This window comes from Sminthopsis crassicaudata, chromosome 1, assembly GCF_048593235.1.
Source record: "Sminthopsis crassicaudata isolate SCR6 chromosome 1, ASM4859323v1, whole genome shotgun sequence".
Lineage (NCBI taxonomy): Eukaryota > Metazoa > Chordata > Mammalia > Dasyuromorphia > Dasyuridae > Sminthopsis > Sminthopsis crassicaudata.
The window spans coordinates 45,081,623-45,103,055 of NC_133617.1; the positions used below are offsets into that span (position 1 = coordinate 45,081,623).

Below are 21,433 nucleotides of genomic sequence, written 5' to 3' on the forward strand. Positions count from 1 at the left end.
AAGGGATGAGAAATTATATCTGGGGATGACTTGAATTAAAATGTCACTTATATTCACTGTATGATCTTGAGCAAGTCCCTTAAAACTTTGTTTCAATGTCCTTTAACTATAAAGTGGGCATAATAAAAATGTCTACCTCTCAGAGTCTTGAGGATCAAAAAGGATAATATTCGTAAAGTACTTAGCATAATACCTGACTCATAGCAGGAGCTTAATAAATGCTTTTCTTTCCTCTCCTAACAGGGAGGGCTCTTTGAGTCACTTGTCTGGGTGCAAAAATTCCTACTTAAAAACTGTGAAAGATAAAGATGTTGACCTCTACTACCATATTTCGAGCAAAATCTTAAAACAATCTAAAGCATTACTACGATGAAGCAGCCCAGAGAACCTAGAAACCACATGACTAGCAAGCATTTCATCTCCACTTGAGACTCAGAGAGGTCCAGTGAGAAGAACACTGCTTTTGGAGTCAGAAGACTTGACTTTGAGTCTTCACTGTATTATTAGCGATGCAAACTTGGGCAAATCATTTAGCCTCTCTAGAGCGAAATTTCCCATTAATAAAATCAGGGTTCACACAAGATGACCTCCAGAGTCTTATCCTCTTCTTTTCTCTCTTCCTTCCTTCCTCCCTCCTTTCCTCCTTTCTTTCTCTTTTCTTTCTTTCTTTCTTTTTCTTCTCCTCCTTCTTCTACTGTCATCACCACTACCACCACCACTACTACTACTACTATTTCTTCTTCTTCCTCTTCTCCTCCTCCTTCTTCTACCAATAATATTACTTCTTCTACTACTACTACTACTACTATTACTACTACTATACTACTACTACTTCCTTTCTTCCTCTTCTTCTCCTGCTCCTCTTCCTCTTTTTTCTTCTTCTTCTCTTCTCCCTTTTTTCTTTTTCCTTCTTTTCTTCCTCCTCCTTCTTCTTCTACCACTACTACTACTACTACTACTACTACTACTACTACTACTACTACTACTACTACTACTACTATACTACTTCTTCCTTTTTTTCCTCTTCTTCCTCCTTCTCTGACTCTTCTTCCTCTTTTTTCTTCTCCTATTCCTTCTTCTCCTCTTCTTTCTCCTCCTTCTCCTTTTTTTTTCTTTTTCCTTCTTTTCCTCCTCCTCCTTCTTTTCCCCAGGTAAGCAAACACCTCTTACCAATGCAAATCATCACATTCTCTGAAACATACCCTCTTAGAGAGGTGCCTGTGAACACTCAGTGACTTGTTCAGTTACCCAGCTGGTAGGTGTCGGAACAGGACTTGGATCCCCATTCTCCCAACTCTGACATTGGCTCTCTGTCCTCCAGGCCACACTAATTTGTAAAGTCGAGAAAGTCAGTGTATGCTATTCACTTCTGTTCTTGATTTACACCTAATCTGGTCTGAATTTTCCTCCCAAATTTTCCTTAAGCACCATTTAAAATTCCTCCCTTCGCAGGGACTTTGTTCTAAGCTCTAAACATTATGGTGTCGTTTTTATGGATGATGAAAATAGATTGCTTAAGAAGTGTTGCATGTCTGTTTCCTTTTCCATCTTTTTGTTGTCTTCTTGCCAGTTTTGTCTCCGAATGCTCTCTCGGGATTACATGACTCAGCTGGGCCTTATTTAGACAAGATTTCTGAAGAGCTGTCTTTGATTCCACTGATTTTTGTTCTTTAATGAGGTGATGTTTACTATAATCCTTTGTCTTTCTCCTCTGTAATGTATTACACATGAATTTGTATTCTAAACCATTGTTTGGCCTTGTGCACCCAGCCACTCGGTACAGCGAGTATCATAGGATCATGGACTGAGAAGTCCTTCAGTCAGTCCTCATGACCCAGACACAAGGCCCTTCACTAGATTGATTACTCTCCCCTGGACACTCTGCAGCCTGTCAATGTCCTTCTTAAATCATGGCACCTGGGACCAAACACACTAATTACTCCAGATGAAGGCTGACCAGGGCTACAATCTCCTTATTCTGAGAAACTATTCTCCTCCTTAAAACTCCTTAACTTTTTCCAAGTTCCCATTCATTGGCTACCATATTATTTTAATGACACACAGTGAACTTACAATCCCTTAAAAATTGCATGTATTTTTCAGGACAGCAGGTGTCTAGAAACACTTCCCATGTTTTGTATTTATTAAGCTGATTTTTGGTATCCACATGTAAGACTTTCAATCTATCCCTATGGAATCCTATTAGATATAGCTAATACTAAGCTGTCAAGATGTTGACTCTGTCATCCAATATATGAGCTCTTCCTTTCAGCCTTGGGTTCCCTGCAAACTGCATGAGCCTGCCATCTATGTCTTTATTCAAATCATGGATTAAAATGTTAATCAGCACAGGACCAAGAACAGATGCCCAGAGAACTCCGACGGGAGAATGTTGACATTCTCCTCTGCCATGTTGACAGAACCTTTAAAAAAATAATCTTTGAGGATGACCATCCAACCAGCTCAGACATCATCTAATCATATTTTCATCTGGTTCATATCATTCTGTCTTTTCCATGAGAGTAATATGAGGGATTTCACCAAAAGCTTTGCTAAAATCCAGGTGAATTATTTCTATAGCAGGTAGACAAGAAGCATGTATTAAGAACTTATATGTGCAGGGGCAGCTAGGTGGTCAGGAGGAATACGGCTGAGATATTTAACACTTCCTAGTTGTGTCACCGTGGGCAAGTCACTTAACCCCAATTGCCTCAGCAAAAAAAAAAAAAGAACTTATATGTGTGAAGCATATATAAACAAGAAGAAAGACAATGTCTGCCCTCAAGGAAGTTATATTCCATTGAAGATAACACATAAAAAGGTTGGGAGTGGGTAGGGAACCCACATAGTCATCAAATAAATCCAAATAGTCAGAAGCAGAGCCGGCAGGGAAATGAAACATAGGACACCTGGATCTGGACCCAAAACAGAGGTTTTGGAAGGAACTCATCAATGAAAGAATGGGTATTGTGGGAGGAAAGGATGTTTTAGGGTAAGAAAGCAACTGAGTCATGGCGGCAAAGTTCAGAGATTCAGAAGGCCAGATAGGAGTTGGATCTGCAGGCAAAACTCCCACATCAGTAATGCTATATGTTTGCTTCTGGGTGCCCCATTTTGGGAAGAACATCAATCAATTAGAGAGCACCTGGAGGAGAGCAATCGGTGGCAAAGGACCTCCAGATCAGGCCAAATGATGGAACTAAGCACATTTAATCTTGAGAATTATTTTCTTTCTCTTTTTTGAGAATTATTCTCAAGGCTAAATTCACTTAGTTCTATCTTTTGGCAGGCATCTTTGCCAATTTTCCCAGGAGTATGCTTACCCTGAATATTGAACAATCTACTGTTGAAAGCCAGTGCAGGCTGGATCCGATACATTCCTGGGTGGATGGATTGCAATCTATCCTGGTAGAGATCACAGATCCATCATGGACTGATAATACAGATGGAATGACAGACAGATAAATGGATGGATGGATGGATGGATGGATGGATGGATGGATGGATGGATGGATAGATAGATGGATAGGTAAGAAGAAGAAAAAAAAGAAAGAAAGATGGATGGATAAATAGATGGATAGATAGGTCGATAGAAAGAAAAAGGAAGTAATGGAGGGAGGGAGGGAGGGAGGGAGGAAGGAAGGAAGGAAGGAAGGAAGGAAGGAAGGAAGGAAGGAAGGAAGGAAGGAAGGAAGGAAGGAAGGAAGGAAGGAAGGAAGGAAGGAAGGAAGGAAGGAAGGGAAGGAAGGAAGGAAAGGAAGGAAGGAAAGGAAGGAAGGAAAGGAAGGAAGGAAGGAAGGAAGGAAGGAAGGAAGGAAGGAAGGAAGGAAGGAAGGAAGGAAGAGAGAAAGAGAGAAAGAGAGAGAGAGAGAGAAAGAAAGAGAGAAAGAAAGAAAGAAAGAAAGAAAGAAAGAAAGAAAGAAAGAAAGAAAGAAAGAAAGAAAGAAAGAAAGAAAGAAAGAAAGAAAGAAAGAAAGAAAGAAAGAAAGAAAGAAAGAAAGAAAGAAAGAAAGAAAGAAAAAGAGAGAAAGAGAGAAAGAAGAAACAGAGAAAGAAGAAAGAGAGAAAGAAAAAGAGAAAGGGAGGGAGGGAGGAAGGAAGGAAGGGATAGATGATAGATAGATCGATCTGATAATGTCTCTCATGTTTATCCTCTGGATGGATCACTATTGCCCATTCAATAAATTTCAATCTTCTTAACCTTGTCTCACTATTCTTGCCCTCCCCTATACTTTGTGCATAGCCAAGCTGAACTTACCCCGTTCTCCAGCACACATCTGATGCATTCCCACCTCCATCACTGTTCTCATGCTGCTGCCCAAGTCTAGAACATACTTCCTACTCTCCTCATGGGCTCAATCCTTATGCCTATTTAATTTTTAAATTATTTTCACTGGTTTCAGTAGATATTTCCCAAGTACATGTTGGTTGTTGTCCTTTGTTCTTGAAGAGGACCATGTTAGAGTCTAATTACAGTGTCTGATTGTGGCCGATTACACCAATAGGAACTAAGAATGCTCCACTGCAGGCTGGGCCCAAATAGCCCATGTGAACATTTGAAGTGGATTCTCTAACTTTGTGCACCTCTTCTTGAGAAGGCAATTTGATTGTACATGTGAGGTCATGCAAAACCTATTTCCATGTTATTTCTGTATCTTTTAAATAAAGTCTAACTGAAACACAAACTTTTCCAAGAAGCATTCCTTGATTCCCTTTACCCCCACGTAGCATTTTTATGGTTTTTTAATAGGAAATTCATAATCTCTTTAAGGAACTCTTTTAGGAACTTTCAATGTAGATAATAATTATTATATATTATATTATGATATATTATTACAGCTAATATTTATATAGCTCATTAAAGTTTGCTTTAAAAATATCTTATTTTTCTCATAATTTTGAAAAGTAGATACTATCATTATCTCCATTTTATAGATAATAATAAAAATAGTTTGCATTTATATAGCATTTTCTAGGTATCAGGCACTGTGCTAAGAGTTTTACAAATATAATCTCATTTAATCCTCATAACAACCCTGGGAGGTAAGTGCTATTATTATCCCAATTTTACAGGTGAAGATGAAGGCAGACAGAGTAAGTGGCTTGGGTCACAACTAGTACAAGGCTGGGTTTGAACTCAGGTCTTCTGACTGTCCACTAGCCATTTCTGTACAACTTGGAATCCTATTTTTAGGACCATGGAGTTGAGATCTCTAAATGACTTCCAAGTCCAAGTTATCTTAATCCACTCTGGTGAAACATAAGGACCCGGTCTCAGAACAATTGTGTTAAATGCTTAAAATAAAACACATAAGATTACAGAGGAAATCCATTATAAATGTAGAGATCAAAATAAGTTTTTTAAAAATCAAGTTTACAGAATACAAGTTAAAAACACAACGCCCTCAACTTCTCAGTTTGCCTTCTAGCTTTTAGCACTGTATTTTGCAGGCAGGAAACACTTAATAAATGTTGATTAAATCACATTAAATAAAGGGAACTAGAATAGTAAAAGAAGGCTTCCTGGAGTCAATAGGAATTGATGCAGGCCCTGAAGGACGCTTCCAGAGGAGTTGGAATGGAATGGAACTCCAGCAGAAACAAAGGCACAGAGAAGGGAACTTGCATCCCAAAAGCCATAGATTCATCCTATAGCCCTGGAAGGGACCTCAAAGATCATCTAGCCCGACACCATGATTTTACATATAAGGAAACTGAGGCACCGGGAGACTAAGAAATCCACCCAAAATCAAACCGGGATCATTGTGCCTGGAATGTGAACATGACATTGGGCTCCAAAGTCGGTGCTTCTTCCCCTATGGCAAACTGCTTTATGAAGTCTAATCAGGCCAGATGGCCTTGAACACCAGGCAGAGGAGGAGAGATTGGATTCTCGAGGAGGGAGGGAGATGCGCAGGTTCTGAGCACGGGGGAGATTTAAGGCTGGAGCTGGCTTTCGAAAGCTTCATCTGCCAGGACGGCTGGAATCGCTGACTAAGGCCGTCGCACCCAGGTGTGACGAGAGCCCCAGCCAAAGGTGAGGGAGAGATGACGGCTCGGAGTCTTCTCGAGCATGAAGAGATCCACCGTGGGCCTGGCAGATGGGCCAAAGTGACCCTGGCCACGCTGCCAAATGCCATTAACTTGTCTCTCTCGACAGAGTGACCTTGTCCCCGGAGCAGGGCTGTTACAAGGCTGAACATGGGCACCGTGTCCCCAGCAAGTGGAACCTGGATTAGTCAGAGAAGGGCTTCCTCACCGTCCTTCCCACCTAGAACCAGTCACTGGGCTCCCCGTTCCCTGGATCATAATTGTGAAGTTGGAGGCTCCAACCTCTTGGTTTCCAGATAAGGAAATCAAGGATCAATCTGGTTGTTTGATGCTGGCAAAGCACTTCATCTCTGCCTGCCTCGGTTTTCTCATCTGTGAAATGAGGATAATAGCACCTACCTATATCGTCTCTACCTGCCTCAGTTTTCTCATCCGTAAAATGGGGATGATGATAATATAGCCCCTACCTCTATCATTTCCACCTGCCTCAGTTTTCTCATCTGTAAAATGGGGATGATAATAGCATCTCCCAGGGCTGTCGTGAAGATGACATCTACAAAGTATCTAGCACACAGTAGGCTACATAGATGGGAGCTATTGATGACTTGTCAGCTCCTCTGGCTGCTCCCGTACCCCCACCCTGCCCATCTTGCTCACCCAGCCTCCGGAGCCAAGCGCCGGCCTGCTTGAGCAGAAAAATTGATTCCATTTGTCAGCTGCGGACAGTCCCTTATTAGATCGGGCCTGGCTGAATGTCCGCGGGTTTTCATGAGTGGGCTGCCCGGTGTGTCTGAGGTCATTAATGCAGTAAGTGAAACATGGGGAACAAGAGGGCCCGAGGACAGCGGGGGCCGCTTCCCCCAGAAAAAGGAGGGGAGGGGAGCAAAAGGAAGGGGAAGCAGCCCCGCTGCCGGGCAACCAGAGTCAGAGGGATTAAAGCATTCAAAGGGGGAGGGGGGGACTGGGAGGAGGAGGTGGCAGAGGGGGCCCACAGGCTCCGGCCTGGTTTCTGATTAGGATGCAGGACGCACAGGGAGAAATATCCTGTGGGAGGCTCATTATACAAAGTGTGCGGGCAACGGTAATCCGGCATGTTTGTTGCTATGGAGCCGGCCGCTGTGCCCGCCCTGCAGGGTGGCAGTCTGAGCATCCCGGCACTGTGCCCGGTACTGAGCAGCCTGGGCAAGAGCAGCCTGGGCTTGGGCAAGAAACCCGGGGGGAGGGGGGAGACAGACAGATGATACAGAGACAGAGAGAGACAGAGATTCAGAGAGACAGACACAGACAGAGAAAGAGATAGATTCAGAGAGAGACAGAGACAGACAGAGAGAGAGAGAGAGACAGAGAGGAAGGACTTCAGGGGACTTCAAGTAAATAAACACTTATTAAGCATCTATTATATACCAAGCACTGTGTTAGGCTCTGGAGACACAAGTGCAGAAATAAAACAATCTCTATTCATAGAGAGCGTATTATATATGTTGCTTTTATTATTTTTATATTTATTTTATAAGTTTTATTAACATAAAATGCTATTGATCTTTCTTTTTTACATTGCCCACATTTCCCCTTGAATCCCTCTCAAAAAAACCCCCAAAAAACCTTCCTATAACAAAGAATTCTTTTAAAAGAAAAAGAGGGGGAAAAAAAAATCATTACATTAAAAAATGGGAAGATGAGTGTAAGAGAGGAAAACAAGTATATAAAAATATATACAACATAAATATGATGTGAATAAATGCAAAAATGTACATCATTAAACCTTGACAGGACAGCTAGATAGTGCAGAGAACCAGGCATAGAGTCAAGAAGAACTGACTTCAAATCTGGCCTTATGTACTTATTGTGTGAGCTTCAACAACTCATTTAGTCCTGTTTGCCTCAATTTCCTTATCTGTAAGATGAGCTGGAAAAGGAAATGGCAACCCCCCCACATGGGGCCAACAAAGAGTTGGACACCATTGAAAAATGACTAAAAAATAACAAAACAACTCGAGAAGGGGGATGCTAGTAGTTGAGGATCAGGAAACCCTGCAGAAGACAATACCTGAGCTGAGGGAAGCCAAGGTGAAGGAGAACACACTCCAGGCATTTGGGATGGCTGATACAAAGACTCAGAAATGGAAGACGGTGCCATGGGGAGTGCCGAATGACTCCCATGGCAAGGTAGACTGTAGTGAGGAGAGAAGAGGCAGGAAGACCACTCAGGAGGCTATCCCAGCAATCTAGGTGAGAAGGAATGAATTCCTGAAAAGGGTTCCGTTCCAAGAAGCCAAGAGGTAAAAACGGCAAGATGTGCCCACTGATTGGATTTATGGAGTGAAGCAGAGAAAGAGTTGAAGGCAGTGTGGGGTTACCCACCTAAAGCAAAGGTCCTCCACTGCATCCAGGCCCATCTCTGCTCATCCTGATTTCCATCTGCCCACTGGACCTAACTGGTTCTGGAGGGGAAAGTGAGGCAGGTGACCTTGCATAGCCCTCCCTCACTGAAATGTCATAATAACCCTTCCCTTACATCATTGTCCTCTTCAAGAATGAAGAATAAACAAGAGTGTACTAGAAACAAGGCGATGCCTTTGACAGAAATAGCAAGATTTGCTAAAAGAAGGAAAGATCATGAGTTTGGTCAGCTATAGACATGTTGAATTTGAGATAATATCCACTTTGAAATGTCCAAGAATGACATGAGACTGAAGCTTGTGGGAAGGATCACCTCTATAGAATACAATGACACTTCATGGGGGGAAATAAGGTTACTAAGAGAAAAAGAGAAAAAAGAAGAGAGCCCGGGACAGAACCTTGGGGAATACCTACAGTTAAGAAGTGTGAAAGTGAGGCAGCAAAGGCAACTGAGGCAGATCAGTCATATAGGTAGGAGAACAAGGAGATTGTGCAGTCCAGAAAATCCAGAGGTGAGAATATCCAGGAAGAGTCACGTGATGCACAAAGTCCAAGGGGTGGTGGTGAAGATATCCAGGGCTTTTTAGAAGCACAGAATCTCAGAGCTAGAAGGGACCCCAAAGAACATCTAGTCCAACCCAGACCTAAATAAGACTCACCTCATCACAACATCCTCAGCAAATGGTCAACCAGCCTCCGCTTAATGACTTCCACTTAGGGGGAATTCACTACCTCCCAATAAGACCCATTCAATTTTTAGATATTATTTAGAACATAGGAACCTGGATTTAGAACTAAAAGGAGTTTCAGGTTATCTAGTCCTATGTTTTATGATGACAAAATGGAGGATCATTGTACTTAAATGCCTCAGAGTAGGGAAAATCTGAGTTTGAATCTTGCCATGGATTTTTAGCTGTGGTGGGAATATTCCTCATAAATGGTGATTCCTCCCTCCCCAAAATAAAGATAATAATAGCACTTACCAAGTGCTTTGCAATCCTTAAAGCACATTATCAGCTCTTATTACTCTCCAAAATCACACAGCTAGCTAATGAGAATGGCAGGGTTCAAATCCAGATCCTCTGTCTCCAAATGCATTGTATTTTCCACTCACTTCAGTCCTTCAAGGACAGGTGGTTTCCTCCACGCTGCTCACTCTGCTCATTCTGCTCTTTATGGTTCTGATGATTAATCTTCAATAACTGATAGACAAAAAAAAATCATTACCCTTCAACCAACTCAATGAGAAGCATGTATAGCCTTAAGTAGGTTGGGCATCAGACAACAGATACAGAGTCTGTCATCAAGCCCAAATATGAGGGCTTTGGATCCAACCTAAATCAGCCTCTCCGCCACTACAGTCCCTGAATGAGATAGGGAAAGTCTAGTCCCTCATCCCAAGACAATGTCCATGATTATAGCAACCTTCCTCTGACCTCAACATATCCCTGTACCAAGCACTTTCCTATATGCAAACAAATTCTCTCTCTCTCTGTCTCTGTCTCTCTCTGTCTCTGTCTCTGTCTCTTTCAGTTTTTCTTTTGTATTTTTGTCTTCCCCCATTAGATTGTAAGATCCTTGAGAACAGAAATTGTCTTTTGCCTTTTTTTTTTTAAACCCCAGAGTGCTTGGAACACTGTAGGTGCTTAATAAATGTTTATTGACTGGCTGGTTCTTTTCCAGGCTAAATATTCTCATTTCTTTCACTGATCCTTATTTGAAGGGAGCAGCTTTCCTGTTTTTCAGCACACACACACACACACACACACACACACACACACACACACACACACACCCTCCTCATAGCATTGCTTCCTCCATATGCTTCCTTCTCTTGTCACTGTGTTTTGGAAACAGCAGGGATCTTTGAATGACTAAAGAGGAGGAGATAAGAGAAGACCGGAGAAGAGAAGAAAGAAGAAGAGGGGAAGGGAGAGGAGGTACTGGGATGGGGGGAAAGAGAAGGAGAAAGAAGGTCAGGAAAGTGGAGGGAAGAAAGAGAATAAGCATTTGTATAATACCTACTATGTGACAGTCATTATACTAAAAACCTTTTACAAATATTATGTCATTTGATTCTCATAACAGCCCTGTGAAGTAACCTCATTCCACAGTTAAAGAAACCAAAGCAAACAGGTTATGTGACTTGCCCAGGGTCACACAGCTGGGATGTGCCAGAGTCAGAACAAGAATCCAAAGCTTTGGGACCTCAGGAATACAACTTCCCAGTCCAGTCTCCAGCACCAGGAGCTGTCCCCCATAGTACTCATCTGGAACACAGCAACTCTAAGAGACACCAGCAGCCTCCAGGAGGTTGAGCAAGTGGGTCCTGGCTGGATCCATCAAACAGGGAGCCAGGATATGTTTTTCATTAGTTACTCTTTGGAGGGGTTAGGGAGGAGCTGGATCCACATAGAGAACTCCTGGTGTGAAAACTACCTTCACAGCTGCAAAGTCACTTGCTTGTAACTCATTCAATAGGGTGTGTAAGCAGGAGGAAATTCACTGAAACATTTCACAATCCTCCCCCTGTCTATTTGTGGCACAGAAATTTAGTGGACATTGTTTGAAAATAAATGACCCCAGCTAGTCTAAGCTGACACACTGTTTCCCATTTAAATGCCAATAAAACAGAGGAAACAAGAACAATTTTTCCCTGAATCAAGAGTTTCCTACATCAAGCTTTTGGAGCTGCCTTGGCTGTTTTCTCCAGGGAAAAGAAAGATTCCATAGCAATAGAACTGGACTCTGAAGTTCCTGGTTGGAGGGGTAGTGGAGTAAGAAGGGGAAGGGAATAAATAGTTGCTTAACAAAATCACTGGGAGGGGGAGCATGGAAAAACTATTGCCTGTGGGTTTGAATCCCAAAATCAACCATTCAGTATCTGTGGGACCTTTAACTCCTTTGGGCCTCAGTTTCCCTATGTATAATATGGGACGGTAAGATTAGATGTCATCAGAGATCCATGAGGCACCACATTCTCTCCTACCAGGTCAACTGCTTCCACCCCCATTGCCAAACACACCCAGATCCTATCCCTTCTTAGGCAGAGCAGAAGGATTAAGAATTGCCCCAAGTTGACAAACTCTCAGCTCCCAAAGCTTTATGAATCTTTCTAGGAGTCTAGAAGACTTCCCTCTCCCTCTTCTACCTTTTCTCCCCAATTTATTTTCATCGAGGTTAAAAAAAAAATCAGATGGAAGAATTGGGAAGAAAGGGTGTTAAATCTCATACAAGGATCATAGAGATTAAAGCTGGAAGGAATTTTACTGACCATCGGTCTATTTGAACTCCCTTCTTTTTCAAATGAGGAAACAGACCTGGAAAGGGAAGTGGGGGCTAATTAACTTCAATCACAGCATCATAAATCGAGGGCTAGAAGGGACCTCTGACTGCTTGATCTAATGCCATCATTTGGGGAAATGACAAGCTCATGGTCACATAGGTAAGAAGAAAAGTCAATAAGATTTGCTAATGCTAAAGCATTAGCAAATGGAAGATGGGGGGGGGGCGGTTCTAAGGACTCTGAGATCAGATCTTCTGGCTCCAGAGGTAGCACTGGGGGACTTGAGTTCAAATCCTCCCTGTGTGACCTTCACATAGGCTTTCAGCTTCAGTTTCTTCCACTATAAAATGAGACAATGACAGCACCTGTCTCCCAGACTTGTTGTGAGGATATAAAGTGATTAGCACAGTGCCTGGCACATAGTAGGTCTTCCTTCCTTCTTTCTTCCAGATCCAGTGATCTTTCCACCATACCATCCTACCTCTGCGATTATACCTTGGCTTCTTACCAAAGGATGCAGATTACAAAATCACTCATGAGGGTAAAAGAGAAAAGTACCGTTTTCTTAATCGTAGGGTCTCCCTGAATCTACATTGAATTCTATATGATGGTCACCATGTCCCCCACTACTCTAGACTATCTTTCTGCAGATTGTAGGCAGTCTGTAGGGCAATTGTAGAGCTGACACAAGGGACGATGTTTCCCTGCCTTATTTCCCCCATACCCCAATTCTGGACCAGGAACTTAAGGCCCCCACCCTCAGTAAATATTTACATATTTGAATACGGTCATGAAACGGTACACCCACAGAAATTAGCAGCAGCAAGGCTCGCCAAGAATTTCTTCCTCTTCACCAGACTCACAAAGTTCTCCCAAGCAGCTGAAGTTCTCCCAAGAGCCACCTCACCATCCAGAGTTACACAGACAACCCATTCTTAGAGCAAGTCTTCGGATTAAGCCCATTTATCCACCAGACTCTCTAGGTCTCCAGGTATCCACAGGCTCCTACTTCCAGACATTAGATGCATCAGCCTCTGGCCCTAGGTTTGGTATTTCTGGACTAATATCCAGAGCCACAAGGAAGAGGCTGTTAACTGGTACTAGCTTACAGGACTGAGACCAGAAGTACAATCCATAAGGCAAACAAGTACCAGAGGATTTATAGCTAGAAAGATCTCAGAGATCACCTAGTCCATCTCCCACCTTTTGTAGATGGGGAAACTGAGGCTCACAGAGACTTAGTGACTTGCCCAAAAACACATGCATAAAGTAATCTCCAAGGTGAGATTTGAACTCAGAATCTTTGACTCCAGTTTCCAGTCTACCACATGGCAACTAACTGCAAAAAATTATCTTTACTCAATCAATCAATGTTTTGTTATTGGTCGGATATTGTCTGAATCTTCATGACTCCATAGACCATAGCACAACGTCTTTCCATCCTCCACCATCTCTTGAGATCTATCTAAACTTATGTTTGTTGCTTCCATGGGAAGAAAAGGTGTTAAGTCTCACATAAGAACCATAGAAAAAGAGGGAATTTTACTGACCATCTATTTGAACTTCCTTCTTTTTCAAGTGAGGAAACTGAGGCCTGGAAAGGGAAGTGGGGGACTATTCATCTTTTGCCATCCCCTTCTCCTTTTGCCTTCAAATTTTCTGCTTCTGACAATCTGACATTGCTTCCATTTCTTCTTTCTCTTTGCAGAAAATGATAGGACCAGACTCCAAGATCTTGGGTTTTTTGATGTTAAGCTTCAAGTCAGCTTTTATACTGTGCTTAGCTCTGAAGATACAAAAAAGAGGCAAAAAATAATTCCTGCTCTCAAGAAGCTTACAATCTGATAGGGGAGACAATATGCAAATATACAAAGCAAGCTCTAGACAAGATAAGTAGGAATTAGTTTGTAGAAAGAAGCTGGGAAAGATTTACATGAACTGATTCAAAGTGAACTTGGAGAACATTGTATACAGTACAACAAAGTTGTGATAATCAATAGTAATGGGCCTGACTCTTTTCAGCATAATGGTGATTCAAGATAATTCCAATAGATTTGGAATGGAAAATGCCATCTATATCCAGAGAGAAAGCTACAAAGACTGAATATGGATTTGAAGCATAGTCTTTTCACCTTTTTTTCTTTGTTTACTTTTTTTTTCTCCTCTTTTTTTCTTTTGGTCTGATTTTTCTTGCAAAGCATGTCAAATATGGAAAATTTTTTAAAGGATTGCACATGTTTAGGAGGAAGAGGAGGAGAAGAAAAAAGGAGAAGAAAAGAAAAGGAGGAGGAGGAGGAGGAGAATAATGATAAGAACAAGAACAATGACAAGAACAAGAGCAACCCTGGAATTAAAAAGAGTTGGGGAAGTTTTCCTGTAAAAAGTGAGATTTTTGTTATGACTATAGGGAGGTCAGTAGTGAAAAGGAAGGAGAGAGAACGTTCTAGGTATGGGGATCTGAGAGATGGAGGGTGTTGTTTGTAGAACATCCATGAGGTCAGTGGCATTGGATCAAAAAATACATGTCAGGGACTGATATATCAAAAGACTTAAAGGTAAAAGAGTTATGAAGGGCTTTCAATGTCAAACAGAACATTCTGTATTTGTTTCTGGAGGCAATAGGGAGCCACTGGAGTATATTAAGTAGAAAAGTGACATGGTTGTACCTGAGTTTTAGGAATGGAGGATGGGCTAGAGTGGAGAGAGATTTGGAGCAGAGACCCACCCTCAAGCTATGGCAATAATCCAGGTGTGAGGTGAGGAGATCCTGCACTGCACAAGAAGTAGGGTCAATTCACAGAAAGGAGCACATCGGAGTTGCAAGGATGACATTTATAGATCTTAGTAACAGCATGGATCTGAGGGTGAGAGATAGCGAGGAGACTAGGATGATTCCTAAATTGGGAGTCTGAGGACCTGGGAAGATGATATTTCCCTCTACAGTCATAGAGAAAATGGTCAGAAAAAGAGTTTAAAGGGAAGATAATTTGTTTTGGACATAATAAGTTCAAGATGCTACTTGACAGTTTGAACTGTCTGAAAGGTGGTTAAAGATGAGAGATTGGAGGTCAACAAAGAGTTGGGAGCATTAAAGGTAAATTTGAGAATCAGCATAGAGATGGTAATTAAATCCATGAGAGCTGATGAGATCACCAAATAATGTAATATAGAAGGAGGCAGGACCACTTATGGCTAGAGGGCATGATCTGAATGAGGAGTATCCAACCACAAAGACAGAGATGGAGCAGTCAGATAGGTGGGAGGAGAACCAAAATAGCCCCAAATCAAAGAGAAGAGAACATTAAGGAAAAAGGGATCGCCAGTATCAAAAGCTGAAGAGATGTCAAGTGGAACAAGGATTGGCAAAAGGCCATTGGGTATGACAACTTTAGAGAGAGCAGATTGAGTGGGATGCTAAAATTAGAAGCCCCAATTTTAAGAGATTAAGAAGACAATGAGAGAAAAGAAAGTGGAGATACTTGTTATAGATGGGATTTCCCAGGAACTTAGCTACAAAGGGCAAAAGAGGTATAGGGTGATAATTAGGGGGATGGAAGGATCAAGGAGTGGTTTTTTTTTCAAGCCAGGTGAGACATAGACATGTTTGTCAGCAGTTGAAAATTAGCCAATGGAAAAGGGAAAATTTGAAAAATAAGTGAAGAAGCAGGGATGACAGAGGAGGCAATATATTACCTGAACAAGGAGAGGGATTGACTTTGGTAAGGAATAAAGCTACTTTAATATGTGAAAAGGGGATGAGAAAAAGTGAGATGAGACAAGGAAAAGGGGAGACAAATTAGTTCACAGAGAATGATCTCTTCAGAGAAGAACTGGAAACCCTAAAAAATTAATTACTCCGGATATTAAAAAAAAAAAAATCCATCTCATCCCCTGATCTTTGCCTTTTATAGTCCTAGGCTTTGAACAGTTGGAACCTAGTAGAAAGAGATTCTGTCTTGAGCCCTGAGCTCCTTAACTCAACCTTTCCCATAAATCCCTCCCATCACAACCTGAACTTTCTGCCCCACTGGAATCTCTAAGTGCCCCAGAGGTGAAGACAATTGAGCATCTTCCAGGGCCACAGAGGGGAAAGAAGGAGCAGATTATAAGGAACAGAAAACATGCTTTGTGGTCATTGTGATGGGGCCTGTAGACCAAGGAACAGAAATCCAAATGGGTGACCAGCTGTGCTGACCAACTGGACACATGGTGCAAGGAAGCCAAGTCCTGACCTTCCCCACCTGAAGCCACAATTTAATTCAATTCAGCAGAAATATATTAAGTGACTACTATGTGCCAAAACCTATTCTAAGCACTGAGGATACAAAGATAGAAATAGAAACCCTACCTACCATTAAGTCATTTACATTCATTTAGGAAGAAACAATATTTTATGGATAAATAACTACAAAATATAGATAAAGGATATGCAAATAGAGAAACAGTGATTTTACAACTAAGGGAATCATCTGACCAACTCTTATTCTCCCTATCTCTTCCCACTAGTGATTCAATCATCAATCAATAAGCATGTATTGTTTCCTGTGCGTCAGATACTATGCTAAATAGTGGAAAAACAGAGGTAAAAAAAATTAGTTCCTACCCTCAAGGAGCTCACAGTCTCATGAGAAAGACAACACGCAAACCAATATTTACAAGAAAAATAGAGACAGCCTAAATGGGAGATCGTTTCCGAGAGAAGGCGCTAGCATTAAGGGGAACCAAGAAAGTCTTCTTGCAGAAAGTGAGTTTTTAGCTGAGACTTGGAGAAAGCCAAGGAATCAAAAAGATAAAGTTCAGAGAGAGAGAGAGAAAATTAAGCATGGGGCACAGTCAGGGAAAGTTCCCTGAAGCAGAAGATGGAGTGTCTTGTGAAGGGAACAGTAAGAAAGAATTGTATGATTGCTGGATCATAGAATAAGGTGTAGGACTAGAAAGTCAGAGGGAAGTCAGGTTAGTGAAAGGAAATATATTTTATTTGATCCTGATAATATTAGGGAGCCACTGTTATTTATTGAGTAGGAGCAGAAACATGATCAAATTTGAACTTTAGGAAGTTTCTATTTTGGCCAGAAGATCTTCCCCTCTCAAAAAGATTTTTTTTTAACTAGGTAAAATAGGCTCATTTCATATCTAGCCTTAATCACTGAATGGGTGTTGCCTCAGTCAAACTGAGACTTGGGAAAAAAACCTTAGTTTAAAAAGACCAAGGTCTCCCACTGTTCCTGGGCACGTCTCTGGCCATCCTGATCTATATCTGGCCACTGGACCCAGATGGGTCTAGAAAAGAAAGTGAGACTGGTGACTTTGTACAGCCCAAAATATGTTTATAAGGATTGTACATGTATAACCTACGCCAGATTGCTTGCTGTCTTGGGGAGGGGGAAAGAAGGGAGGGAGGGAGAAAAACTTGGAACTCAAAATCTTACCAAAATGAATGTCAAAAACTATCTTTGCATGTAATTAGAAAAAGGAAATACTAGAAAATTAGAAAAAGAAAAGAAAATGACTTTGTACAGCCCTCCTTCACTTAAATCCAATTCACTTACATGTCATGACATGATCTCCCTGATGTCATGATCTCTTCAAGAGCAGAGGACTCTCTCCCAATAGACTTTGGACTGAAAATGTCCTCTGCAACCAGAGAAAGAACTAAGGAGACTGAATGCAAATCAACACATGCTATGTTCACTTCTTTTTTCTAGGTTTTTTTTTTAATCTTTCCCATAGTTTTTCCTGTTTACTCTGATTTTTCTCTCCCCACATAATTCATAAAATGGTGTTTATTAAAAAATAAATAAAACAAAAAAAATTTAAAGGACAAACAATAACAACTTTAGGAAGAATAATTTGAAAGGTTAGAGGAGGGTGGGTTGGAATGGGAAGAGATGAGGCAGGGAGAGCAGGTGGCAGACTTTTAATAGTACAGGCAGGAAGTGATGAAGACCTGGTAACAGTGGTAGAAGAGAGGGCTTATTCAAGAGATGTGAAAGTACAATCAACAGAACCTGGCAACTCGTTGGATAAAGGGAAAGGGGAGGATAAAAGGGAGTCAAGAGTCCAGTGTGATAACTTGGCTAAGAACTGGGGTAACTGGGGGGAGAAATGGTAAATTGGGCCACAAAAGGAAAGGAAGAAGGAAGGGATTTAGAGGAAAAGATAATGAGATTAAGTTGGGACACACACACGTGTGTGTGTGTGTGTGTGTGTGTGTGTGTGTGTGTGTGTGTGGCTTCCCGTTCAACATGTGTAACAGCCAGTTGGAAATGGGAGACTGAAGATCTAGAGAGAGATCAGAGCTGGAGAAACAGCTCCGAGAATCATCTACAGAGACAATCTATAAATTCATGGGAGGAAACACCAAGTGAGGAGAGGAGAGGAGAGAAATGGAGAGAACAGGACAGGACAGGACAGGACAGCGGAGGGGAAGGAAGGAAGATGAATGATAGGATTATGATCAGATAAAGGAATTTCAGAATTTATGGAACACGTGTAGGTGATAAAACCAGTGCATCGTGTGACGGTGATGGGGTGAAGGAGTAGGTCATCGGGAATGAGTAAGCAAATGAGTGAAGGAGTAGGAAGTACCGTGAGTCAGTACCTTCGTGCATGCTCAAGTCCCTTCTTTAAGGGCAGAAATAGGGGAGGAGAGAAAGGCTGTGAACAGGTACCGAACCCACTAAAGAAAGTATCCTGGAGGTCAGAATACAACAGCCACCAGAATCTTGATTGGGCAATGAATGTGTTTTGTATGAACCCCAAATAAAAGGTTACTAAGTAATGGTACTAGAGGGAGAGCCTGGAGCTGGCAATGGGTAGCAAGGAGTATTCCAAACTCCCCACCCAGTGACCCATGGGGAGAGAAGGAAGAATGAGTGAAAGCACAGAGTCAACAGATAAACTGTCATGAGAAGAAAGCCATGTCTCAATGAGAACCAGAAGATAGAAGGAATGAGCAAAGAAAATGTTTAAAATTTAATTCACTTTGTTAATTATGGAATAGGCATTCCAGAAAGCTCAGAACAGAGAATTGGGAATAAGTAGAGCGGGGTAGGGTACCAGGTTTGCACAATGGTATCCAGGATTTCAGAACCCTGGGATGGGGAGAGTTTGCTAACCATTCAAATATGAGTTCAGGAAGATTGTCTTCTTCCAATGTAAGCTCCTTGAGGGCAGGGCTAACTGGCATATAGTAAGTGCTTAATAAACACTTGTTTACTAGACTTGATTTTCATCCCCAGGGGCCTACCTGAGTTCAAATCTGATCTTGAACACTTAACACTTCCTAGCTGTGTGTCTTAACCCCAATTGCCTCAACATTAAAAAAAAGAAGACAGTGACTACAAATCACTGAATGATTCTCAAAATACAATCACCCCAAAGCACCTGCCAGCTAGTGCATAAATAAAACAGAAGGAAAAGGAAACAAGCATTTATTATGCACTTATTGTATGCCAGGAACTGCGCTGAACAGTGGGGAGAAAAACACTCACAAAAAAAAAAAAAAGGTAGAAGGGTATGCTGGAAGGGAAGTGTGTGATGTGCCTGAGACTTCCTATGACATGTCAAATATGAGCAAGGTATTTGTGCAAACGGGTAGTCATTTAATAAATGTTCTTTCTATCATCTATCTAACCATCTAGTGAGCTATCATCTATCTATTAATCTATCCATCCATTCATTTATCTATCATCTATGTATCCTTCCATTTTATACATCTATCATCTATTAATCTATCCATCCATTCATTTATCTATCTATCCATCCATCTACATCTTTCTGTCTGTCTATTTTACGCATCTATCATCTACCTAGTAATCTATCCATCCATCCATCCATCAATTCATTCATTCATCAGATACTGATCTATCTATCCATCCATCCACCTATCTATCTATCCATCTATCATCTATCTAAGCAGGAAAATCCCAATGAAGGAGATCATATTTAAACTGAATCTTTAAAGGAACTAGGAATTCCAAAAGGGAGAGATGGGGAGGAGAGGGAAGAATATTATAGGCAGGGGAAGAATCAGTTATGAGCCAAGACCAAAATGCCACATGGGAGGAGCAATAGTCCAATTTGCCTTGAGTGTACAGCACGTGAGGAGGAATAACATGAACTCAATCTAAAAATATCAGCTAGAGCCAGACTATCAGGAAATTTAAATGCCAAACAAAGTGTATATTTTATCTTAAAGCAAGGGTTCATAATCTGGGATCCACAGACCTGGAGAGATTTCAAGGATTCTTATGTACTTGGAGGGGAAGAAAAGTTATTTTTTTTTTTACCAACATTAAGCAGAAATTTAGCATTTTTTTTAATTCTTCAAAAACAATATTCTAAGAAGGAGTTGTAGGCTTTGCCAGGGTGCCAAGCAGGTACATGATTTCCTCCTCCCTCAAAAAAAAAAAAAGAATTCCTATCTTAAAAGTTATGGAGAGCCACTGAAGTTTCTTGAGCAAGGGAGCAACCTGGTCAGATCTAAGCTTGAGGAAAGTCAAACTGAGTAGCAGTGCAGAGGATTTAACTTAATTCAGTCGACATACATTCAACAATGTAAAACTCAGAGAGACTTTAGAATTCATGCATTCCAAGCCTTTCATTTTCACAAAAGAAAAATGAAAATAAAAAAAAATTAGGTGAGATGATCTACTCTGAGGTTAAACAAGGAGTAAATAAAGATATTGTTCCATAGCACCCAAATTGGGGAAGTGGAGGGGGCAGAAGAGTAGGAAGGGACAAAGACTGTAGCCATTCCTAGATCCTTCTTTCTCTTCCCCCTAAAGAAGTTGGAGGGTCTACCAGAAAATATTGGGGCTTCAGGTTTCCTTAGGGACCTATTCTCAATCTAAAACAGGGGCCAAGAGGGATGAGAATCAAGTGCTTGGCAATTCAGTGTCTCTAGCCTAGCTCCATATCTAGATAATCAAGTCCTGTGTGGGTCATTCATTCCCCTTCTTCTTCCCAGAGACTCCTTCCTAGCCAAGTGGAAGGGGTAGCCCCCTCTTAACTGCCCAGAAGCTTTCTACGTGGAAAATCTCTTCTTCTATCCCAAGATATGAAGGACAGCATCTCCTCCCCTGATGTCAAAGGTTGCCATGACTGGGCCCTTGTCTCGGAGACGCTGGCTGATTTCCCAGAAGAGTCAAATCTCTCCCACTTCCCACAGCTAGGGAAAGTCCAGAGTCTGCTCTGACTCGGGCCCTGAGTTTATGGTGGCTATTGGTTAGGGTATTTTTGGCTTGTGTTGACACGACCTCGAGGCTTCCCGACATGAGCTGTGAGCATTATAGGCTAGTGAGATCCCACAAACCAAACAGGAAATGTGAGAGGGAGGGAAGTTTTCTTCACTCCACTCCACTCTCCAAGGGAGGTGGACTTGCCCTTCTGGGGCATCCTATCTTGTAATGAATGACCTGTAGATTTCTCTTTGCATAATAATAATAATAACTGACATTTATATAGCACCTTAAGTTGGGAAAGAACGTAGCTAAGTGGAAAGAGTCAAAGGATCATGGAAATATAGTAAGGAGAGGTCTCTAGCAAGACTGTAGCTAAAAGTCCATTCTCATTGAAAGCATAACATTGCTGAAAACATGCTAAAAATCAAAGGAGTGAACACACAGCCCTGCTTCCCTCCATTGGTGACTGGGAAATGATCCATTATCTATGTGAGCATGTCATCATGAAATT

At 41.5% G+C, this 21,433-nt stretch overlaps 1 protein-coding gene across 5 annotated transcripts in view; it reads right to left on the reverse strand.

Annotated features, from left to right (window-relative positions):
• LOC141561024 (uncharacterized) overlaps nt 1-21,433 on the reverse strand; it is a 117,887-nt gene that overhangs the window by 49,698 nt on the left and 46,756 nt on the right. For 4 of the 5 annotated variants that reach the window (XR_012487939.1, XR_012487943.1, XR_012487944.1 and 1 more), the window contains exons 3-4: nt 13,288-13,523; nt 9,435-9,653 (exon numbers count right to left, since the gene is read on the reverse strand). The gene's annotated coding sequence lies outside the window, so the exon portion shown is untranslated. Of the gene's footprint in view, nt 1-9,430; nt 9,654-13,287; nt 13,524-21,433 lie in introns of all 5 variants that reach the window. The other variant, XR_012487942.1, reaches the window with a different exon arrangement.